This window comes from Phallusia mammillata, chromosome 4 (genome assembly GCF_965637545.1).
Source record: "Phallusia mammillata chromosome 4, kaPhaMamm4.hap1.1, whole genome shotgun sequence".
NCBI classification, from domain to species: Eukaryota; Metazoa; Chordata; class Ascidiacea; order Phlebobranchia; family Ascidiidae; genus Phallusia; species Phallusia mammillata.
Genome location: NC_137255.1, coordinates 7,445,541 through 7,461,092, shown reverse-complemented (window position 1 = coordinate 7,461,092; position 15,552 = coordinate 7,445,541). Strand labels below are relative to the sequence as shown.

The window sequence follows — 15,552 nt, the reverse complement described above, 5'->3', positions numbered from 1 at the left end:
TTTAGACAAAATTAACCCCGAAGAAGAAATAAACACATGGAGTTTTGACAGGTGCAAAGAAATGGCAGCGGTGGGATTCGAACCCACGCCATCGAAATGACTGGTGCCTTAAACCAGCGCCTTAGACCACTCGCCCACGCTACCACATGTGAATGATGGTTTGTTAAGTTAATGTGATCTGATGCAACAGAGATGGCAAATAACGATGTAGTAGAGGGTTTGAAACCAAAGTTTAGACAAAATTTACCCCGATTAAGAAATAAACACATACCATATGTTGTTGATGAACTCAAGTTTGTATCCAAACAAATTGGCATTGTCTGCATTCGCACATTATTTGTCGAAATACATATATTTTAGTTACAAGGATGCAAATTTGCATGAGGTCATCAAGCCTCGATGGCGCAGTAGGCAGCGCGTGAGTCTCATAATCTCAAGGTCGTGAGTTCGATCCTCACTCGGGGCAAACTTTTGGTACAATATTTTATTTTCCGTCTGCATGAGACAGAGAAAAAATTATACATGGAGTTTTTGACAGGTGCAAAGAAATGGCAGCGGTGGGATTCGAACCCACGCCATCGAAATGACTGGTGCCTAAAACCAGCGCCTAAGACCACCCGGCCACGCTACCAAATGAGAACAGTGTTTTGCTAAGTTAATGTGATCTGATGCAACAGAGATGGCAAATAACGATGTGGTAGAGGGTTTGCAACCAAAGTTTAGACAAAATTGACCCCGAAGAAGAAATAAACACATACCATATGTTGTTGATCAACTCAAGTTTGTATCCAAACAAATTGGCATTGTCTGCATTCCCACATTATTTTTCGAAATACACATATTTTAGTCACAATCATGCAAATTTGAATGAGTACATCAAGCGTCGATGGCGCAGTAGGCAGCGCGTGAGTCTCATAATCTCAAAGTCATGAGTTCGTTCCTTACTCAGGCCAAATTTTGGTACAATATTTTATTTTCCATCTGCATGAGACAGAGAAAAAATTACACATGGAGTATTTGACAGGTGCAAAGAAATGGCAGCGGTGGGATTCGAACCCACGCCATCGAAATGACTGGTGCCTAAAACCAGCGCCTTAGACCAGTCGGCCACGCTACCACATGTGAATGATGGTTTGTTAAGTTAATGTGATCTGATGCAACAGAGATGGCAAATAACGATGTAGTAGAGGGTTTGCAACCAAAGTTTAGACAAAATTTACCCCGATTAAGAAATAAACACATACCATATGTTGTTGATCAACTCAAGTTTGTATCCAAACAAATTGGCATTGTCTGCATTCGCACATTATTTGTCGAAATACATATATTTTAGTTACAAGGATGCAAATTTGCATGAGGTCATCAAGCCTCGATGGCGCAGTAGGCAGCGCGTGAGTCTCATAATCTCAAGGTCGTGAGTTCGATCCTCACTCGGGGCAAACTTTTGGTACAATATTTTATTTTCCGTCTGCATGAGACAGAGAAAAAATTATACATGGAGTTTTTGACAGGTGCAAAGAAATGGCAGCGGTGGGATTCGAACCCACGCCATCGAAATGACTGGTGCCTAAAACCAGCGCCTAAGGCCACCCGGCCATGCTACCAAATGAGAACAGTGTTTTGCTAAGTTAATGTGATCTGATGCAACAGAGATGGCAAATAACGATGTGGTAGAGGGTTTGCAACCAAAGTTTAGACAAAATTAACCCCGAAGAAGAAATAAACACATGGAGTTTTGACAGGTGCAAAGAAATGGCAGCGGTGGGATTCGAACCCACGCCATCGAAATGACTGGTGCCTAAAACCAGCGGCTTAGACCACTCGGCCACGCTACCACATGTGAATGATGGTTTGTTAAGTTAATGTGATCTGAGGCAACAGAGATGGCAAATAACGATGTAGTAGAGGGTTTGCAACCAAAGTTTAGACAAAATTAACCCCGAAGAAGAAATAAACACATGGAGTTTTGACAGGTGCAAAGAAATGGCAGCGGTGGGATTCGAACCCACGCCATCGAAATGACTGGTGCCTTAAACCAGCGCCTTAGACCACTCGGCCACGCTACCACATGTGAATGATGGTTTGTTAAGTTAATGTGATCTGATGCAACAGAGATGGCAAATAACGATGTAGTAGAGGGTTTGCAACCAAAGTTTAGACAAAATTTACCCCGATTAAGAAATAAACACATACCATATGTTGTTGATCAACTCAAGTTTGTATCCAAACAAATTGGCATTGTCTGCATTCGCACATTATTTGTCGAAATACATATATTTTAGTTACAAGGATGCAAATTTGCATGAGGTCATCAAGCCTCGATGGCGCAGTAGGCAGCGCGTGAGTCTCATAATCTCAAGGTCGTGAGTTCGATCCTCACTCGGGGCAAACTTTTGGTACAATATTTTATTTTCCATCTGCATGAGACAGAGAAAAAATTATACATGGAGTTTTTGACAGGTGCAAAGAAATGGCAGCGGTGGGATTCGAACCCACGCCATCGAAATGACTGGTGCCTAAAACCAGCGCCTAAGACCACCCGGCCACGCTACCAAATGAGAACAGTGTTTTGCTAAGTTAATGTGATCTGATGCAACAGAGATGGCAAATAACGATGTGGTAGAGGGTTTGCAACCAAAGTTTAGACAAAATTAACCCCGAAGAAGAAATAAACACATGGAGTTTTGACAGGTGCAAAGAAATGGCAGCGGTGGGATTCGAACCCACGCCATCGAAATGACTGGTGCCTAAAACCAGCGGCTTAGACCACTCGGCCACGCTACCACATGTGAATGATGGTTTGTTAAGTTAATGTGATCTGAGGCAACAGAGATGGCAAATAACGATGTAGTAGAAGGTTTGCAACCAAAGTTTAGACAAAATTAACCCCGAAGAAGAAATAAACACATGGAGTTTTGACAGGTGCAAAGAAATGGCAGCGGTGGGATTCGAACCCACGCCATCGAAATGACTGGTGCCTTAAACCAGCGCCTTAGACCACTCGCCCACGCTACCACATGTGAATGATGGTTTGTTAAGTTAATGTGATCTGATGCAACAGAGATGGCAAATAACGATGTAGTAGAGGGTTTGAAACCAAAGTTTAGACAAAATTTACCCCGATTAAGAAATAAACACATACCATATGTTGTTGATGAACTCAAGTTTGTATCCAAACAAATTGGCATTGTCTGCATTCGCACATTATTTGTCGAAATACATATATTTTAGTTACAAGGATGCAAATTTGCATGAGGTCATCAAGCCTCGATGGCGCAGTAGGCAGCGCGTGAGTCTCATAATCTCAAGGTCGTGAGTTCGATCCTCACTCGGGGCAAACTTTTGGTACAATATTTTATTTTCCGTCTGCATGAGACAGAGAAAAAATTATACATGGAGTTTTTGACAGGTGCAAAGAAATGGCAGCGGTGGGATTCGAACCCACGCCATCGAAATGACTGGTGCCTAAAACCAGCGCCTAAGACCACCCGGCCACGCTACCAAATGAGAACAGTGTTTTGCTAAGTTAATGTGATCTGATGCAACAGAGATGGCAAATAACGATGTGGTAGAGGGTTTGCAACCAAAGTTTAGACAAAATTGACCCCGAAGAAGAAATAAACACATACCATATGTTGTTGATCAACTCAAGTTTGTATCCAAACAAATTGGCATTGTCTGCATTCCCACATTATTTTTCGAAATACATATATTTTAGTCACAATGATGCAAATTTGAATGAGTACATCAAGCGTCGATGGCGCAGTAGGCAGCGCGTGAGTCTCATAATCTCAAAGTCATGAGTTCGTTCCTTACTCAGGCCAAATTTTGGTACAATATTTTATTTTCCATCTGCATGAGACAGAGAAAAAATTACACATGGAGTATTTGACAGGTGCAAAGAAATGGCAGCGGTGGGATTCGAACCCACGCCATCGAAATGACTGGTGCCTAAAACCAGCGCCTTAGACCACTCGGCCACGCTACCACATGAGAAGAGTGTTTTGCTATGTTAATGTGATCTGATGCAAACATAGATGGCAAATAACGATGTGGTAGAGGGTTTGCAACCAACGTTTAAACAAATTTGACCCCGATTAAGAAATAAACACATACCATATGTTGTTGATCAACTCAAGTTTGTATCCAAACAAATTGGCATTGTCTGCATTCGCACATTATTTGTCGAAATACATATATTTTAGTTACAAGGATGCAAATTTGCATGAGTACATCAAGCCTCGATGGCGCAGTAGGCAGCGCGTGAGTCTCATAATCTCAAGGTCGTGAGTTCGATCCTCACTCGGGACAAACTTTTGGTACAATATTTTATTTTCCATCTGCATGAGACAGAGAAAAATTTTTTCATGGAGTTTTGACAGGTGCAAAGAAATGGCAGCGGTGGGATTCGAACCCACGCCATCGAAATGACTGGTGCCTAAAACCTGCGCCTTAGACCACTCGGCCACGCTACCACATGTGAATGATGGTTTGTTAAGTTAATGTGATCTGATGCAACAGAGATGGCAAATAACGATGTAGTAGAGGGTTTGCAACCAAAGTTTAGACAAAATTGACCCCGATTTAGAAATAAACACATACCATATAGTTTGTTGATCAACTCAAGTTTGTATCCAAACAAATTGGCATTGTCTGCATTCGCACATTATTGGTCGAAATACATATATTTCAGTTACAAGGAAGAAAATTTGCATGAGGTCATCAAGCCTCGATGGCGCAGTAGGCAGCGCGTGAGTCTCATAATCTCAAGGTCGTGAGTTCGATCCTCACTCGGGGCAAACTTTTGGTACAATATTTTATTTTCCATCTGCATGAGACAGAGAAAAAATTATACATGGAGTTTTTGACAGGTGCAAAGAAATGGCAGCGGTGGGATTCGAACCCACGCCATCGAAATGACTGGTGCCTAAAACCAGCGCCTTAGACCACTCGGTCACGCTACCACATATGAATGATGGTTTGTTAAGTTAATGTGATCTGATGCAACAGAGATGGCAAATAACGATGTAGTAGAGGGTTTGCAACCAAAGTTTAGACAAAATTGACCCCGATTAAGAAATAAACACATACCACATGTTGTTGATGAACTCAAGTTTGTATCCAAACAAATTGGCATTGTCTGCATTCGCACATTATTTGTCGAAATACATATATTTTAGTTACAAGGATGCAAATTTGCATGAGGTCATCAAGCCTCGATGGCGCAGTAGGCAGCGCGTGAGTCTCATAATGTCAAGGTCGTGAGTTCGATCCTCACTCGGGGCAAACTTTTGATACAATATTTTATTTTCCGTCTGCATGAAACAGAGAAAAAATTATCCATGTAGTTTTGACAGGTGCAAAGAAATGGCAGCGGTGGGATTCGCCCACGCCATCGAAATGAATGGTGCCTTAAACCAGCGCCTTAGACCACTCGGCCACGCTACCACATGTGAATGATGGTTTGTTAAGTTAATGTGATCTGATGCAACAGAGATGGCAAATAACGATGTGGTAGAGGGTTTGCAACCAAAGTTTAGACAAATATGACCCCGATTAAGAAATAAACACATACCATATAGTTTGTTGATCAACTCAAATTTGTATCCAAACAAATTGGCATTGTCTGCATTCCCACATTATTTGTCGAAATACATATATTTTAGTTACAAGGAAGCAAATTTGCATGAGGTCATCAAGCCTCGATGGCGCAGTAGCCAGTGCGTGAGTCTCATAATCTCAAGGTCGTGAGTTCGTTCCTTACTCATTCCAAATTTTGGTACAATATTTTATTTTCCATCTGCATGAGACAGAGAAAAAATTACACATGGAGTATTTGACAGGTGCAAAGAAATGGCAGCGGTGGGATTCGAACCCACGCCATCGAAATGACTGGTGCCTAAAACCAGCGCCTTAGACCACTCGGCCACGCTACCACATGAGAAGAGTGTTTTGCTATGTTAATGTGATCTGATGCAAACATAGATGGCAAATAACGATGTGGTAGAGGGTTTGCAACCAACGTTTAAACAAATTTGACCCCGATTAAGAAATAAACACATACCACATGTTGTTGATCAACTCAAGTTTGTATCCAAACAAATTGGCATTGTCTGCATTCGCACATTATTTGTCGAAATACATATATTTTAGTTACAAGGATGCAAATTTGCATGAGAACATCAAGCCTCGATGGCGCAGTAGGCAGCGCGTGAGTCTCATAATCTCAAGGTCGTGAGTTCGATCCTCATTCGGGACAAACTTTTGGTACAATATTTTATTTTCCATCTGCATGAAACAGAGAAAAAATTTTTCATGAGTTTTGACAGGTGCAAAGAAATGGCAGCGGTGGGATTCGAACCCACGCCATCGAAATGACTGGTGCCTAAAACCTGCGCCTTAGACCACTCGGCCACGCTACCACATGTGAATGATGGTTTGTTAAGTTAATGTGATCTGATGCAACAGAGATGGCAAATAACGATGTAGTAGAGGGTTTGCAACCAAAGTTTAGACAAAATTGACCCCGATTTAGAAATAAACACATACCATATAGTTTGTTGATCAACTCAAGTTTGTATCCAAACAAATTGGCATTGTCTGCATTCGCACATTATTTGTCGAAATACATATATTTCAGTTACAAGGAAGCAAATTTGCATGAGGTCATCAAGCCTCGATGGCGCAGTAGGCAGCGCGTGAGTCTCATAATCTCAAGGTCGTGAGTTCGGTCCTCTCTCGGGGCAAACTTTTGGTACAATATTTTATTTTCCGTCTGCATGAGACAGAGAAAAAATTATACATGGAGTTTTTGACAGGTGCAAAGAAATGGCAGCGGTGGGATTCGAACCCACGCCATCGAAATGACTGGTGCCTAAAACCAGCGCCTTAGACCACTCGGCCACGCTACCACATATGAATGATGGTTTGTTAAGTTAATGTGATCTGATGCAACAGAGATGGCAAATAACGATGTGGTAGAGGGTTTGCAACCAAAGTTTAGACAAAATTGACCCCGATTAAGAAATAAACACATACCACATGTTGTTGATCAACTCAAGTTTGTATCCAAACAAATTGGCATTGTCTGCATTCGCACATTATTTGTCGAAATACATATATTTTAGTTACAAGGATGCAAATTTGCATGAGGTCATCAAGCCTCGATGGCGCAGTAGGCAGCGCGTGAGTCTCATAATCTCAAGGTCGTGAGTTCGATCCTCACTCGGGGCAAACTTTTGATACAATATTTTATTTTCCGTCTGCATGAAACAGAGAAAAAATTATCCATGTAGTTTTGACAGGTGCAAAGAAATGGCAGCGGTGGGATTCGCCCACGCCATCGAAATGAATGGTGCCTTAAACCAGCGCCTTAGACCACTCGGCCACGCTACCACATGTGAATGATGGTTTGTTAAGTTAATGTGATCTGATGCAACAGAGATGGCAAATAACGATGTGGTAGAGGGTTTGCAACCAAAGTTTAGACAAATTTGACCCCGATTAAGAAATAAACACATACCATATAGTTTGTTGATCAACTCAAATTTGTATCCAAACAAATTGGCATTGTCTGCATTCCCACATTATTTGTCGAAATACATATATTTTAGTTACAAGGAAGCAAATTTGCATGAGGTCATCAAGCCTCGATGGCGCAGTAGGCAGTGCGTGAGTCTCATAATCTCAAGGTCGTGAGTTCGATCCTCAATCGGGGCAAACTTTTGGTACAATATTTTTTTTTCCGTCTGCATGACACAGAGAAAAAATTATACATGGAGTTTTGACAGGTGCAAAGAAATGGCAGCGGTGGGATTCGAACCCACGCCATCGAAATGACTGGTGCCTAAAACCAGCGACTTAGACCACTCGGCCACGCTACCACATGTGAATGATGGTTTGTTAAGTTAATGTGATCTGATGCAACAGAGATGGCAAATAACGATGTAGTAGAGGGTTTGCAACCAAAGTTTAGACAAAATTGACCCCGATTAAGAAATAAACACATACCATATGTTGTTGATGAACTCAAGTTTGTATCCAAACAAATTGGCATTGTCTGCATTCGCACATTATTTGTCGAAATACATATATTTCAGTTACAAGGATGCAAATTTGCATGAGGTCATCAAGCTTCGATGGCGCAGTAGGCAGCGCGTGAGTCTCATAATCTCAAGGTCGTGAGTTCGATCCTCACTCGGGGCAAACTTTTGGTACAATATTTTATTTTCCATCTGCATGAGACAGAGAAAAAATTACACATGGAGTTTTGACAGGTGCAAAGAAATGGCAGCGGTGGGATTCGAACCCACGCCATCGAAATGACTGGTGCCTAAAACCAGCGCCTTAGACCACCCGGCCACGCTACCAAATGAGAACAGTGTTTTGCTAAGTTAATGTGATCTGATGCAAGAGAGATGGCAAATAACGATGTGGTAGAGGGTTAGCAACCAAAGTTTAGACAAAATTGACCCCGAAGAAGAAATAAACACATGGAGTTTTGACAGGTGCAAAGAAATGGCAGGGGTGGGATTCGAACCCACGCCATCGAAATGACTGGTGCCTAAAACCAGCGCCTTAGACCACTCGGCCACGCTACCACATGTGAATGATGGTTTGTTAAGTTAATGTGATCTGGTGCAACAGAGATGGCAAATAACGATGTAGTAGAGGGTTTGCAACCAAAGTTTAGACAAAATTGACCCCGATTAAGAAATAAACACATACCATATGTTGTTGATGAACTCAAGTTTGTATCCAAACAAATTGGCATTGTCTGCATTCGCACATTATTTGTCGAAATACATATATTTCAGTTACAAGGATGCAAATTTGCATGAGGTCATCAAGCTTCGATGGCGCAGTAGGCAGCGCGTGAGTCTCATAATCTCAAGGTCATGAGTTCGATCCTCACTCGGGGCAAACTTTTGGAACAATATTTTATTTTCCAAGTGCATGACACAGAGAAAAAATTACACATGGAGTATTTGACAGGTGCAAAGAAATGGCAGCGGTGGGATTCGAACCCACGCCATCGAAATGACTGGTGCCTAAAACCAGCGCCTTAGACCACTCGGCCACGCTACCACATATGAATGGTGGTTTGTTAAGTTAATGTGATCCGGTGCAACAGAGATGGCAAATAACGATGTAGTAGAGGGTTTGCAACCAAAGTTTAGACAAAATTGACCCCGATTAAGAAATAAACACATATCATATGTTGTTGATGAACTCAAGTTTGTATCCAAACAAATTGGCATTGTCTGCATTCGCACATTATTTGTCGAAATACATATATTTCAGTAACAAGGATGCAAATTTGCATGAGGTCATCAAGCTTCGATGGCGCAGTAGGCAGCGAGTGAGTCTCATAATCTCAAGGTCGTGAGTTCGATCCTCACTCGGGGCAAACTTTTGGAACAATATTTTATTTTCCAAGTGCATGACACAGAGAAAAAATTACACATGGAGTATTTGACAGGTGCAAAGAAATGGCAGCGGTGGGATTCGAACCCACGCCATCGAAATGACTGGTGCCTAAAACCAGCGGCTTAGACCACTCGGCCACGCTACCACATATGAATGGTGGTTTGTTAAGTTAATGTGATCCGGTGCAACAGAGATGGCAAATAACGATGTAGTAGAGGGTTTGCAACCAAAGTTTAGACAAAATTGACCCCGATTCAGAAATAAACACATACCATATGTTGTTGGTGAACTCAAGTTTGTATCCAAACAAATTGGCATTGTCTGCATTCGCACATTATTTGTCGAAATACATATATTTCAGTTACAAGGATGCAAATTTGCATGAGGTCATCAAGCTTCGATGGCGCAGTAGGCAGCGCGTGAGTCTCATAATCTCAAGGCAGTGAGTTCGATCCTCACTCGGGGCAAACTTTTGGTACAATATTTTATTTTCCATCTGCATGAGACAGAGAAAAAATTACACATGGAGTTTTGACAGGTGCAAAGAAATGGCAGCGGTGGGATTCGAACCCACGCCATCGAAATGACTGGTGCCTAAAACCAGCGCCTTAGACCACTCGGCCACGCTACCACATATGAATGGTGGTTTGTTAAGTTAATGTGATCTGGTGCAACAGAGATGGCAAATAACGATGTAGTAGAGGGTTTGCAACCAAAGTTTAGACAAAATTGACCCCGATTAAGAAATAAACACATACCATATGTTGTTGATGAACTCAAGTTTGTATCCAAACAAATTGGCATTGTCTGCATTCGCACATTATTTGTCGAAATACATATATTTCAGTTACAAGGATGCAAATTTGCATGAGGTCATCAAGCTTCGATGGCGCAGTAGGCAGCGCGTGAGTCTCATAATCTCAAGGCAGTGAGTTCGATCCTCACTCGGGGCAAACTTTTGGTACAATATTTTATTTTCCATCTGCATGAGACAGAGAAAAAATTACACATGGAGTTTTGACAGGTGCAAAGAAATGGCAGCGGTGGGATTCGAACCCACGCCATCGAAATGACTGGTGCCTAAAACCAGCGCCTTAGACCACTCGGCCACGCTACCACATATGAATGGTGGTTTGTTAAGTTAATGTGATCTGGTGCAACAGAGATGGCAAATAACGATGTGGTAGAGGGTTTGCAACCAAAGTTTAGACAAAATTTACCCCGATTAAGAAATAAACACATACCACATGTTGTTGATCAACTCAAGTTTGTATCCAAACAAATTGGCATTGTCTGCATTCGCACATTATTGGTCGAAATACATATATTTTAGTTACAAGGATGCAAATTTACATGAGGTCATCAAGCCTCGATGGCGCAGTAGGCAGCGCGTGAGTCTCATAATCTCAAGGTCGTGAATTCGATCCTCACTCGGGGCAAACTTTTGATACAATATTTTATTTTCCGTCTGCATGAGACAGAGAAAAAATTATCCATGTAGTTTTGACAGGTGAAAAGAAATGGCAGCGGCGGGATTCGAACCCACGCCATCGAAATGAAAGGTGCCTTAAACCAGCGACTTAGACCACTCGGCCACGCTACCACATGTGAATGATGATTTGTTAAGTTAATGTGATCTGATGCAACAGAGATGGCAAATAACGATGTGGTAGAGGGTTTGCAACCAAAGTTTAGACAAATTTGACCCCGATTAAGAAATAAACACATACCATATAGTTTGTTGATGAACTCAAGTTTGTATCCAAACAAATTGGCATTGTCTGCATTCCCACATTATTTTTCGAAATACATATATTTTAGTTACAAGGATGCAAATTTGCATGAGGTAATCAAGCCTCGATGGCGCAGTAGGCAGCGCGTGAGTCTCATAATCTCAAGGTCGTGAGTTCGATCCTCACTCGGGGCAAACTTTTGGAACAATATTTTATTTTCCAAGTGCATGACACAGAGAAAAAATTACACATGGAGTATTTGACAGGTGCAAAGAAATGGCAGCGGTGGGATTCCAACCCACGCCATCGAAATGACTGGTGCCTAAAACCAGCGCCTTAGACCACTCGGCCACGCTACCACATGAGAAGAGTGTTTTGCTATGTTAGTGTGATCTGATGCAAACAGAGATGGCAAATAACGATGTGGTAGAGGGTTTGCAACCAACGTTTAAACAAATTTGACCCCGATTAAGAAATAAACACATACCATATGTTGTTGATCAACTCAAGTTTGTATCCAAACAAATTGGCATTGTCTGCATTCGCACATTATTTGTCGAAATACATATATTTTAGTTACAAGGATGCAAATTTGCATGAGTACATCAAGCCTCGATGGCGCAGTAGGCAGCGCGTGAGTCTCATAATCTCAAGGTCGTGAGTTCGATCCTCACTCGGGACAAACTTTTGGTACAATATTTTATTTTCCATCTGCATGAGACAGAGAAAAAATTTTACATGGAGTTTTGACAGGTGCAAAGAAATGGCAGCGGTGGGATTCGAACCCACGCCATCGAAATGACTGGTGCCTAAAACCAGCGCCTTAGACCACTCGGCCACGCTACCACATGTGAATGATGGTTTGTTAAGTTAATGTGATCTGATGCAACAGAGATGGCAAATAACGATGTGGTAGAGGGTTTGCAACCAAAGTTTAGACAAAATTGACCCCGATTAAGAAATAAATACATGGAGTTTTGACAGGTGCAAAGAAATGGCAGCGGTGGGATTCGAACCCACGCCATCGAAATGACTGGTGCCTTAAACCAGCGCCTTAGACCACTCGGCCACGCTACCACATGTGAATGATGGTTTGTTAAGTTAATGTGATCTGATGCAACAGAGATGGCAAATAACGATGTAGTAGAGGGTTTGCAACCAAAGTTTAGACAAAATTTACCCCGATTAAGAAATAAACACATACCATATGTTGTTGATGAACTCAAGTTTGTATCCAAACAAATTGGCATTGTCTGCATTCGCACATTATTTGTCGAAATACATATATTTCAGTAACAAGGATGCAAATTTGCATGAGGTCATCAAGCTTCGATGGCGCAGTAGGCAGCGCGTGAGTCTCATAATCTCAAGGTCGTGAGTTCGATCCTCACTCGGGGCAAACTTTTGGTACAATATTTTATTTTCCATCTGCATGAGACAGAGAAAAAATTACACATGGAGTTTTGACAGGTGCAAAGAAATGGCAGCGGTGGGATTCGAACCCACGCCATCCAAATGACTGGTGCCTAAAACCAGCGCCTTAGACCACTCGGCCACGCTACCACATATGAATGATGGTTTGTTAAGTTAATGTGATCTGGTGCAACAGAGATGGCAAATAACGATGTGGTAGAGGGTTTGCAACCAAAGTTTAGACAAAATTTACCCCGATTAAGAAATAAACACATACCACATGTTGTTGATCAACTCAAGTTTGTATCCAAACAAATTGGCATTGTCTGCATTCGCACATTATTGGTCGAAATACATATATTTTAGTTACAAGGATGCAAATTTACATGAGGTCATCAAGCCTCGATGGCGCAGTAGGCAGCGCGTGAGTCTCATAATCTCAAGGTCGTGAATTCGATCCTCACTCGGGGCAAACTTTTGATACAATATTTTATTTTCCGTCTGCATGAGACAGAGAAAAAATTATCCATGTAGTTTTGACAGGTGAAAAGAAATGGCAGCGGTGGGATTCGAACCCACGCCATCGAAATGAAAGGTGCCTTAAACCAGCGACTTAGACCACTCGGCCACGCTACCACATGTGAATGATGATTTGTTAAGTTAATGTGATCTGATGCAACAGAGATGGCAAATAACGATGTGGTAGAGGGTTTGCAACCAAAGTTTAGACAAATTTGACCCCGATTAAGAAATAAACACATACCATATAGTTTGTTGATCAACTCAAATTTATATCCAAACAAATTGGCATTGTCTGCATTCCCACATTATTTTTCGAAATACATATATTTTAGTTACAAGGATGCAAATTTGCATGAGGTAATCAAGCCTCGATGGCGCAGTAGGCAGCGCGTGAGTCTCATAATCTCAAGGTCGTGAGTTCGATCCTCACTCGGGGCAAACTTTTGGAACAATATTTTATTTTCCAAGTGCATGACACAGAGAAAAAATTACACATGGAGTATTTGACAGGTGCAAAGAAATGGCAGCGGTGGGATTCGAACCCACGCCATCGAAATGACTGGTGCCTAAAACCAGCGCCTTAGACCACTCGGCCACGCTACCACATATGAATGGTGGTTTGTTAAGTTAATGTGATCCGGTGCAACAGAGATGGCAAATAACGATGTAGTAGAGGGTTTGCAACCAAAGTTTAGACAAAATTGACCCCGATTCAGAAATAAACACATACCATATGTTGTTGATGAACTCAAGTTTGTATCCAAATAAATTGGCATTGTCTGCATTCGCACATTATTTGTCGAAATACATATATTTCAGTTACAAGGATGCAAATTTGCATGAGGTCATCAAGCTTCGATGGCGCAGTAGGCAGCGCGTGAGTCTCATAATCTCAAGGCAGTGAGTTCGATCCTCACTCGGGGCAAACTTTTGGTACAATATTTTATTTTCCATCTGCATGAGACAGAGAAAAAATTACACATGGAGTTTTGACAGGTGCAAAGAAATGGCAGCGGTGGGATTCGAACCCACGCCATCGAAATGACTGGTGCCTAAAACCAGCGCCTTAGACCACTCGGCCACGCTACCACATATGAATGGTGGTTTGTTAAGTTAATGTGATCTGGTGCAACAGAGATGGCAAATAACGATGTAGTAGAGGGTTTGCAACCAAAGTTTAGACAAAATTGACCCCGATTAAGAAATAAACACATACCATATGTTGTTGATGAACTCAAGTTTGTATCCAAACAAATTGGCATTGTCTGCATTCGCACATTATTTGTCGAAATACATATATTTCAGTAACAAGGATGCAAATTTGCATGAGGTCATCAAGCTTCGATGGCGCAGTAGGCAGCGCGTGAGTCTCATAATCTCAAGGTCGTGAGTTCGATCCTCACTCGGGGCAAACTTTTGGTACAATATTTTATTTTCCATCTGCATGAGACAGAGAAAAAATTACACATGGAGTTTTGACAGGTGCAAAGAAATGGCAGCGGTGGGATTCGAACCCACGCCATCCAAATGACTGGTGCCTAAAACCAGCGCCTTAGACCACTCGGCCACGCTACCACATGTGAATGATGGTTTGTTAAGTTAATGTGATCTGGTGCAACAGAGATGGCAAATAACGATGTGGTAGAGGGTTTGCAACCAAAGTTTAGACAAAATTTACCCCGATTAAGAAATAAACACATACCACATGTTGTTGATCAACTCAAGTTTGTATCCAAACAAATTGGCATTGTCTGCATTCGCACATTATTGGTCGAAATACATATATTTTAGTTACAAGGATGCAAATTTACATGAGGTCATCAAGCCTCGATGGCGCAGTAGGCAGCGCGTGAGTCTCATAATCTCAAGGTCGTGAATTCGATCCTCACTCGGGGCAAACTTTTGATACAATATTTTATTTTCCGTCTGCATGAGACAGAGAAAAAATTATCCATGTAGTTTTGACAGGTGAAAAGAAATGGCAGCGGCGGGATTCGAACCCACGCCATCGAAATGAAAGGTGCCTTAAACCAGCGACTTAGACCACTCGGCCACGCTACCACATGTGAATGATGATTTATTAAGTTAATGTGATCTGATGCAACAGAGATGGCAAATAACGATGTGGTAGAGGGTTTGCAACCAAAGTTTAGACAAATTTGACCCCGATTAAGAAATAAACACATACCATATAGTTTGTTGATCAACTCAAATTTATATCCAAACAAATTGGCATTGTCTGCATTCCCACATTATTTTTCGAAATACATATATTTTAGTTACAAGGATGCAAATTTGCATGAGGTAATCAAGCCTCGATGGCGCAGTAGGCAGCGCGTGAGTCTCATAATCTCAAGGTCGTGAGTTCGATCCTCACTCGGGGCAAACTTTTGGAACAATATTTTATTTTCCAAGTGCATGACACAGAGAAAAAATTACACATGGAGTATTTGAC

At 41.7% G+C, this 15,552-nt stretch overlaps 37 non-coding genes across 37 annotated transcripts; 11 read left to right on the top strand and 26 right to left on the bottom strand.

The window, feature by feature from the left end:
- Positions 1–62: 62 nt before the first annotated feature.
- On the bottom strand, positions 63–144 carry Trnal-aag (transfer RNA leucine (anticodon AAG)). Its single transcript has one exon. It is a non-coding gene; the product is annotated as a tRNA-Leu (tRNA).
- Positions 145–393: 249 nt separating this feature from the next.
- On the top strand, positions 394–466 carry Trnam-cau (transfer RNA methionine (anticodon CAU)). The gene has a single exon. It is a non-coding gene; the product is annotated as a tRNA-Met (tRNA).
- A 569-nt stretch (positions 467–1,035) lies between these two features.
- Trnal-uag (transfer RNA leucine (anticodon UAG)) lies at positions 1,036–1,117 on the bottom strand. The gene has a single exon. It is a non-coding gene; the product is annotated as a tRNA-Leu (tRNA).
- Positions 1,118–1,366: 249 nt separating this feature from the next.
- On the top strand, positions 1,367–1,439 carry Trnam-cau (transfer RNA methionine (anticodon CAU)). Its single transcript has one exon. It is a non-coding gene; the product is annotated as a tRNA-Met (tRNA).
- A 314-nt stretch (positions 1,440–1,753) lies between these two features.
- On the bottom strand, positions 1,754–1,835 carry Trnal-uag (transfer RNA leucine (anticodon UAG)). Its single transcript has one exon. It is a non-coding gene; the product is annotated as a tRNA-Leu (tRNA).
- Positions 1,836–1,984: 149 nt separating this feature from the next.
- Trnal-aag (transfer RNA leucine (anticodon AAG)) lies at positions 1,985–2,066 on the bottom strand. The gene has a single exon. It is a non-coding gene; the product is annotated as a tRNA-Leu (tRNA).
- A 249-nt stretch (positions 2,067–2,315) lies between these two features.
- Positions 2,316–2,388, top strand: Trnam-cau (transfer RNA methionine (anticodon CAU)). Its single transcript has one exon. It is a non-coding gene; the product is annotated as a tRNA-Met (tRNA).
- A 314-nt stretch (positions 2,389–2,702) lies between these two features.
- Positions 2,703–2,784, bottom strand: Trnal-uag (transfer RNA leucine (anticodon UAG)). Its single transcript has one exon. It is a non-coding gene; the product is annotated as a tRNA-Leu (tRNA).
- Positions 2,785–2,933: 149 nt separating this feature from the next.
- On the bottom strand, positions 2,934–3,015 carry Trnal-aag (transfer RNA leucine (anticodon AAG)). The gene has a single exon. It is a non-coding gene; the product is annotated as a tRNA-Leu (tRNA).
- A 249-nt stretch (positions 3,016–3,264) lies between these two features.
- Trnam-cau (transfer RNA methionine (anticodon CAU)) lies at positions 3,265–3,337 on the top strand. The gene has a single exon. It is a non-coding gene; the product is annotated as a tRNA-Met (tRNA).
- Positions 3,338–3,906: 569 nt separating this feature from the next.
- Positions 3,907–3,988, bottom strand: Trnal-uag (transfer RNA leucine (anticodon UAG)). Its single transcript has one exon. It is a non-coding gene; the product is annotated as a tRNA-Leu (tRNA).
- A 250-nt stretch (positions 3,989–4,238) lies between these two features.
- On the top strand, positions 4,239–4,311 carry Trnam-cau (transfer RNA methionine (anticodon CAU)). The gene has a single exon. It is a non-coding gene; the product is annotated as a tRNA-Met (tRNA).
- An 82-nt stretch (positions 4,312–4,393) lies between these two features.
- Positions 4,394–4,475, bottom strand: Trnal-uag (transfer RNA leucine (anticodon UAG)). Its single transcript has one exon. It is a non-coding gene; the product is annotated as a tRNA-Leu (tRNA).
- Positions 4,476–4,726: 251 nt separating this feature from the next.
- On the top strand, positions 4,727–4,799 carry Trnam-cau (transfer RNA methionine (anticodon CAU)). The gene has a single exon. It is a non-coding gene; the product is annotated as a tRNA-Met (tRNA).
- Positions 4,800–4,882: 83 nt separating this feature from the next.
- Positions 4,883–4,964, bottom strand: Trnal-uag (transfer RNA leucine (anticodon UAG)). Its single transcript has one exon. It is a non-coding gene; the product is annotated as a tRNA-Leu (tRNA).
- An 890-nt stretch (positions 4,965–5,854) lies between these two features.
- Positions 5,855–5,936, bottom strand: Trnal-uag (transfer RNA leucine (anticodon UAG)). Its single transcript has one exon. It is a non-coding gene; the product is annotated as a tRNA-Leu (tRNA).
- Positions 5,937–6,340: 404 nt separating this feature from the next.
- On the bottom strand, positions 6,341–6,422 carry Trnal-uag (transfer RNA leucine (anticodon UAG)). Its single transcript has one exon. It is a non-coding gene; the product is annotated as a tRNA-Leu (tRNA).
- A 407-nt stretch (positions 6,423–6,829) lies between these two features.
- Positions 6,830–6,911, bottom strand: Trnal-uag (transfer RNA leucine (anticodon UAG)). The gene has a single exon. It is a non-coding gene; the product is annotated as a tRNA-Leu (tRNA).
- Positions 6,912–7,160: 249 nt separating this feature from the next.
- Positions 7,161–7,233, top strand: Trnam-cau (transfer RNA methionine (anticodon CAU)). Its single transcript has one exon. It is a non-coding gene; the product is annotated as a tRNA-Met (tRNA).
- A 568-nt stretch (positions 7,234–7,801) lies between these two features.
- Positions 7,802–7,883, bottom strand: Trnal-uag (transfer RNA leucine (anticodon UAG)). Its single transcript has one exon. It is a non-coding gene; the product is annotated as a tRNA-Leu (tRNA).
- A 404-nt stretch (positions 7,884–8,287) lies between these two features.
- Positions 8,288–8,369, bottom strand: Trnal-uag (transfer RNA leucine (anticodon UAG)). Its single transcript has one exon. It is a non-coding gene; the product is annotated as a tRNA-Leu (tRNA).
- A 149-nt stretch (positions 8,370–8,518) lies between these two features.
- On the bottom strand, positions 8,519–8,600 carry Trnal-uag (transfer RNA leucine (anticodon UAG)). The gene has a single exon. It is a non-coding gene; the product is annotated as a tRNA-Leu (tRNA).
- A 405-nt stretch (positions 8,601–9,005) lies between these two features.
- Trnal-uag (transfer RNA leucine (anticodon UAG)) lies at positions 9,006–9,087 on the bottom strand. Its single transcript has one exon. It is a non-coding gene; the product is annotated as a tRNA-Leu (tRNA).
- A 405-nt stretch (positions 9,088–9,492) lies between these two features.
- On the bottom strand, positions 9,493–9,574 carry Trnal-uag (transfer RNA leucine (anticodon UAG)). The gene has a single exon. It is a non-coding gene; the product is annotated as a tRNA-Leu (tRNA).
- Positions 9,575–9,978: 404 nt separating this feature from the next.
- On the bottom strand, positions 9,979–10,060 carry Trnal-uag (transfer RNA leucine (anticodon UAG)). Its single transcript has one exon. It is a non-coding gene; the product is annotated as a tRNA-Leu (tRNA).
- Positions 10,061–10,464: 404 nt separating this feature from the next.
- Trnal-uag (transfer RNA leucine (anticodon UAG)) lies at positions 10,465–10,546 on the bottom strand. The gene has a single exon. It is a non-coding gene; the product is annotated as a tRNA-Leu (tRNA).
- A 737-nt stretch (positions 10,547–11,283) lies between these two features.
- Positions 11,284–11,356, top strand: Trnam-cau (transfer RNA methionine (anticodon CAU)). The gene has a single exon. It is a non-coding gene; the product is annotated as a tRNA-Met (tRNA).
- Positions 11,357–11,439: 83 nt separating this feature from the next.
- On the bottom strand, positions 11,440–11,521 carry Trnal-uag (transfer RNA leucine (anticodon UAG)). Its single transcript has one exon. It is a non-coding gene; the product is annotated as a tRNA-Leu (tRNA).
- Positions 11,522–11,771: 250 nt separating this feature from the next.
- Trnam-cau (transfer RNA methionine (anticodon CAU)) lies at positions 11,772–11,844 on the top strand. Its single transcript has one exon. It is a non-coding gene; the product is annotated as a tRNA-Met (tRNA).
- An 82-nt stretch (positions 11,845–11,926) lies between these two features.
- On the bottom strand, positions 11,927–12,008 carry Trnal-uag (transfer RNA leucine (anticodon UAG)). The gene has a single exon. It is a non-coding gene; the product is annotated as a tRNA-Leu (tRNA).
- Positions 12,009–12,157: 149 nt separating this feature from the next.
- Trnal-aag (transfer RNA leucine (anticodon AAG)) lies at positions 12,158–12,239 on the bottom strand. The gene has a single exon. It is a non-coding gene; the product is annotated as a tRNA-Leu (tRNA).
- A 404-nt stretch (positions 12,240–12,643) lies between these two features.
- On the bottom strand, positions 12,644–12,725 carry Trnal-uag (transfer RNA leucine (anticodon UAG)). The gene has a single exon. It is a non-coding gene; the product is annotated as a tRNA-Leu (tRNA).
- A 737-nt stretch (positions 12,726–13,462) lies between these two features.
- Positions 13,463–13,535, top strand: Trnam-cau (transfer RNA methionine (anticodon CAU)). The gene has a single exon. It is a non-coding gene; the product is annotated as a tRNA-Met (tRNA).
- Positions 13,536–13,618: 83 nt separating this feature from the next.
- On the bottom strand, positions 13,619–13,700 carry Trnal-uag (transfer RNA leucine (anticodon UAG)). The gene has a single exon. It is a non-coding gene; the product is annotated as a tRNA-Leu (tRNA).
- A 404-nt stretch (positions 13,701–14,104) lies between these two features.
- Trnal-uag (transfer RNA leucine (anticodon UAG)) lies at positions 14,105–14,186 on the bottom strand. The gene has a single exon. It is a non-coding gene; the product is annotated as a tRNA-Leu (tRNA).
- Positions 14,187–14,590: 404 nt separating this feature from the next.
- Trnal-uag (transfer RNA leucine (anticodon UAG)) lies at positions 14,591–14,672 on the bottom strand. Its single transcript has one exon. It is a non-coding gene; the product is annotated as a tRNA-Leu (tRNA).
- A 737-nt stretch (positions 14,673–15,409) lies between these two features.
- Positions 15,410–15,482, top strand: Trnam-cau (transfer RNA methionine (anticodon CAU)). The gene has a single exon. It is a non-coding gene; the product is annotated as a tRNA-Met (tRNA).
- The last annotated feature ends 70 nt before the right edge of the window (positions 15,483–15,552 follow it).